Here is a 5470-nt window from a genome sequence, read left to right as displayed (position 1 = left end):
TGGGAAGAGAGGCCCCTTGGTCTTGCAAACTTTATATGACCCAGCACAAGGGAACGCCTTGGCCAAGTAGTGGGAGTGGGTGGGTAGGGGAGTGCGGGTGGGGGGTATAGGGAACTTTCAGGATAGCATTTGAAATGTAAAAAAGAAAATAATAAAAAAAATTAAAAATTAATATGTAGCTAAATAATGTAATATCATGTAGCCATGGAAAATAATACTGAATGAAATATATTTAGTGAGTGAAACTGTAAAAGAAAAAAAAAAGAAATTCCACAAAGCTTTGCATAAGATCCAACACTTCCTGCATCTGAATATGAGCTCATTATGGTCTTTACATTTCTTTCCCTCATAAGCTGACAGAGGAAAATGTTTGTGGCTACAGCTCAGCCTCCGAATTCTGAGTTGTGGTCCTGATTGCTCAGTATTAGGGTGGGTGTGCATTCAATAAACCATCCCTTCTGACTGAAAAAAGAAATTACTTCCTTACTATATTTAGTTCACAACTACTCTAGTTTGACTCTCTGATTTTTGAAACTGGAATCCCAAGATTACAGGGCACTGGGCAGGAACAGAACTATCCTCCCCACCTCCTACCCCACTGCCACACACAGAGCTCCTTTCCTACTGTGAGAGGCTGCCATTCCCTGTGTCAACAGTAGAGGGAAGTTGCTGAGTTTTGATGAAGGGCCAAAGAACCACAGGTTCACATCATGATTTGTTGACTGCTCTTTATGCAGATAAAGACATGAGTGCTCAATTTCCTCTTTTCATGACTGCATCTTGGTCTTCTCACTGTCACATTAGTGCTGTTAGAAAGGCCCCAAGTCCTCAGGTGACAAGCCTGACAGAAACAAACAAAATATTGTAAAGGTTCATTTGTGTCTTTCAATCTGTCTACCAGTCTATTAAAAAATTTACCCCAAACATGTGGAAGTTTCACCAAGAATCTCATGCTGAGAAAAAGAAAAGGCCCTGGCCAGAGGGATGACTTGTCTCTCCAGAAAGATATTTCACATGGTTCTAAAAACTTAGCACTTTCCAGGATGAGATTACAGCCCAGACAATGAGGGACACACTTTTACCAGCCTGCTGAGATGACATGTCTGTGGCCAGATATTTAAACTTTAATATTACTTAAGGCAGATAGACTTGGGACAGTGGGTGTCTTGTATGAACACACAGAATAAATTGTTTTCTACTTCCCACTGTTAATTTGGGCCTTTCAACACTATTTTTGAGTTTATCTGTTTTATTGAACATATATGGTGTATGAGTGCCTGACTACATGCATGTACATGTACCACATGAGTGCCTGGTGCTGAAGGATATCACAAAAGAGTGTCAGATCCCCTGAAACTGGAATTTCAGATGGCTTTGAGACACCATGTGAGTGCCAAAACCCAAACCAGATAGATCCTCTGCAAGAATAGAGAGTACTGTTAAGCACTGAGCCACCTCTCCAGCCCTAAGGTGGCTCTTTTACCCAGCAAAATTTGGCATGGGTTGCTGAAGCTGGCTTTGGGGCACATAGGCTGTATTTGATATCATCAATGTGTGTTGAAGAAAAACTACAGTATCTGCTGTATACAAGAATTATGTATGAACTAGTATGTTCATACTAGACTGCTGGCTGAATCCCCCTTAGCTCTGTTTAGGCATCTCTTCTGTGGGTAACTGTGCCAACCACCTTCCTAATCAGCTTCCTCTATAGTCAGCTTCCTCCAAAGGCAACTTCCTCCACAGACATATTCATCCACCTCCACTTGATTCCACATTTCCCTTCCTGCTCTTCCTTTGTTCCCTGTTCATTTTCTGAATTATGTTTAATACTTGCCCACCCAACACACTTCCCCAGAGCCAAGTGGACATCCTGGATTGTTTGATTATTAGACCTCCTCTGGTATTTTTATATTGATAGTTTCAGCTCTCAATGTGCACAGGTCATCCCCAAACTGCTCTGTACTTCTATGTCACATACTCTATCTGGACTCAGATCTGACTTCCCATGAAGGCAGGAACATTCTGTGTATACACTGGACTCAGCCTGCTCCATCAAGTTGTTCAAGCCATTGAATGTTGATAGTCCATCCTTTTTGCTAAATGATTGATTTGACAGAAACATCTGCCCTATGGATTGACAAGGAAGTTTTGTTCTACCCAGTCCCCTAGGTGACTCGGCCTCCTTGCCCTGTGTAGTTTAAACACTTTCCAAGTCTCTCCATCTCACATTGCTGTATGGACTTGAAAAGACTGACTTATGGGCAGGAAAACTTATTTCTGGAGCCCAGAGGTGATCTTCATCCCTGGGCCAACTGTCCACTGGGACCAATGCATTCCTACAGTGTTATGGAGATGTATCAAATTTGGAGTTTAAATCATTTCTGTACTTGAGAGAGCAAGGAAACACAGGCATCAAGGATATCTCAAAGCCTTTAACAGTCCATCCCTTTATTCATCAATTGTATATCACTCCATCGCCATCCCTTTTCATTCACATAAAATAGCTTCTGCCAAAGAAGTGATGGCAGGAAGTCAAACTTCCATCCTCCAACTCACTATTTGGGATGATATATAGGCATTTACATCAGCTTACCATGACTCAGGTCTTCATAACCCCCAAAATTAGGACATTAAAACTATAATCTATCTTTTCCTTATTACCAGGGTAGTGTGGTATAGAGAACACATGAAACTCAAGAAGAAGAAAGACCAAAGTGTGGATACTTCATTCCTCCTTAGATTGGGAAACAAAATACCCATGGAGGGAGTTAGAGAGACAAAGAATGGAGCTGAGATGGAAGGAAAGACCATCCAGAGACTGCCCCTCCCAGGATCCATCCCATAATCAGCCACCAAACGCAGACATTATTGCATATGCCAGCAAGATTTTTCTGACAGGACCCTGATATAGCTGTCTCCTGTGAGGCTATGTCAGTGTCTGGCAAATTCAGAAGTGGATGCTCACAGTCATCTATTGGATGGAACACAGAGCCCCCAAGAGAGGAGCTAGAGAAAGTACCCAAGGAGCTGAAACAGTCTGCAACCCTACAGGAGGAACAACAATATGAACTAACCAGTACCCCCAGAGCTCATGTCTCTATCTGTATATGCAGCAGAAGATGGCCTAGTTAGCCATCATTGGGAAGAGAGGTCCTTGGTCTTGCAAAGATTCTATGCCCCAATAGAGGGGAATGCCAGGGCCAGGAAGCAGGAGTGGGTGGGCTGGGGAGCAGGGCGGGGGGGGGGGTTCAGGATAGCATTTGAAAATTAAATGAAGAAAATAGCTAATAAAAAATTGTTTAAAATTTTAAAAAAAGGGACAATTATCCTCAGTTAGCATTAGTAATTCAGGGGTTACAACGTAACAATATACCTTGGGCTAGAGCAGCCATCTTCCAATAACTCCCGAAATGAGGAACAAAGGGAAAAAGGAGAGGCACTCGATATATGTTCTCTAGGCCTTTTAAGAAACATGGAACTGTTCCTTTGGCCACATTCATGTGAATCTACAAGAAGGGTGATATTGTAGACATCGCGGGAATAGGCACTGTTCAAAAAGGAATGCCCTATAAGTGTTACCACGGCAAACCAGAAGAGTCTACAATGTCACCCAGCATGCCGTGGGCATCATTGTAAACAAGCAAGTAAAGGGCAAGATTCTGGCCAAGAGGATCAATGTGCGGATTGAGCACATCAAGCACTCAAATAGCAGAAACAGCTTCCTGAAGAGGGTGAAGGAGAATGATCAGAAGAAAAAGGAAGCCAAAGAGAGGGCACCTGGGTTCAGCTGAAGCGCCAGCCTATACCACCCAGAGAAGCACACTTTGTGAGGACTAATGGAAAAGATCCTGAGCTGTTGGAGCCCATTCCATATGAATTCATGGCCTAATGTACAAAAAAGAAGTAAAGGACCTGATTCCAAAGTGTTTTCCTTTAAAAAACAACAAACAAACAAAAAGACAAAAACAAAAAAACAATGTACCTTAAAATGATGTGTTCTGACTGCAGAGGATTCTGGGGCCACAGCCTAGCAGAATCATCATCAAAGAGACCAAAGAGACTTCATCCAGCAATTGATGGGAGCAGATATAAACTCCCACATTCAAACATTAGGTGGAGCTCAGGGAGGAAGGGGAGGAAGGGTTAGACAAAACAGGGGTCAGAGATATCAAGAGAACAAGGCCCACAAAATTAACTCACCAGGACTCATGGGACTTGAAGAGATCAGGGAGCCTGTAGGGATCTGACCTAGGTCATCTTTGTATATATTATGGCTAGTAGTTTAGAGTTCTTCTGGGAACTTCTTCACAGTGGGTATGAGGGCTGTCTCTGATTCCCTTACCTACTCATGGTACCCTTTTTCTCTCACTGGATTGCCTTATTCAGCCTTGATGTGATTTATGCAGCTGATCATACTGTAGCTTTTTGTGCTGTGCTTGATGTCCCTGGGAGACCTAGATTTTTTTTCTAAGGGGAGGCAGAAAGGGGGATGGATCTGGAGGAGAGAGAAGTGGGAGAGACTGAGGGTTGGGGAATGGAAGGAAGGAAACTGTAGCCCTGATGTAATGCATGATAAGAGGAGAAATTAAACAAAACAAAACCAAAATAAAACCAAACCATTTTCTTTTAGGATCTCAGAAAGAGTGTGCTGTCTGTGCCCTGGGCCACCCATTGCCCGACCTACTAGTCCTTGGGGGTTGGGGGTGAGGTGGCACAGAAACAATGGCACAGACTCCAGGAGCAGGTAAGAAATGCCACAGCAAGCTACTCTGAACACTACCACAAGCTCCTTAATATCCTCCACCTGTGACTCACTGGTCCCAAGAAAGCATCTTTTCTTTTTAAATTTTATTTATTTATTTATTTTTATTCATTTCTTTATTATTCTTTTTTTTTTTTACAGTCCAGTGGTTATCCCCCTCCTGGTTTGACCTTTGATAGTTCCTCATCCCATTCCTCCCCCCCCCCAGTCTCCTATGTCCAAGAGGATGTACCTACCCCCACCACTTCAGACCTCTCCACTCCGTGGGGCCTCAAGTCTCTCTAGGGTCATGTGAATCTTCTCTCTCTGAGGCCAGACCAGGCAGTCCTCTGCTGTATATGTGTCAGAAAACTTATATCAGCTAGTGTGTGTTGCCTGGTTGGTGGCTCAGTGTCTGAGAGATCTCAGAGGTCCAGTTTAGTAGAGATTGCTGGTCTTCCTATGGGGTTGCCCTACTCCTCAGCTTCTTCCAGCTTTTCCCCAATTCAACCCCAAAGGTCCTCGACTTTTTTCTACTAGTTGGATGTAAGTATCTGCATCTGACTCTTTCATCTGCTTGTTGGGCCACTCAGAGGGAAGCCATGTGAAGCTGCTGTCTGTAAGCACACCATAGCATCAGTAATCATAGTGTCAGGCCTTAGAGTAGCCCCTTGAGCAGGATCTGAATTTGGTCCAGTCACTGGACCTCCTTTCCCTCAGTCTCTTCTC

General features: G+C 43.4%; 1 pseudogene; it reads left to right on the top strand.

Annotated features, from left to right (window-relative positions):
- LOC110320834 overlaps positions 1-3893 on the top strand; it is a 5558-nt pseudogene extending 1665 nt beyond the window's left edge.
- The last annotated feature ends 1577 nt before the right edge of the window (positions 3894-5470 follow it).

This window comes from Mus pahari, chromosome 4 (assembly GCF_900095145.1).
Source record: "Mus pahari chromosome 4, PAHARI_EIJ_v1.1, whole genome shotgun sequence".
Lineage (NCBI taxonomy): Eukaryota > Metazoa > Chordata > Mammalia > Rodentia > Muridae > Mus > Mus pahari.
Note: the sequence above shows the minus strand (reverse complement) of the source record. Positions and strands in the feature narration are given on the sequence as shown.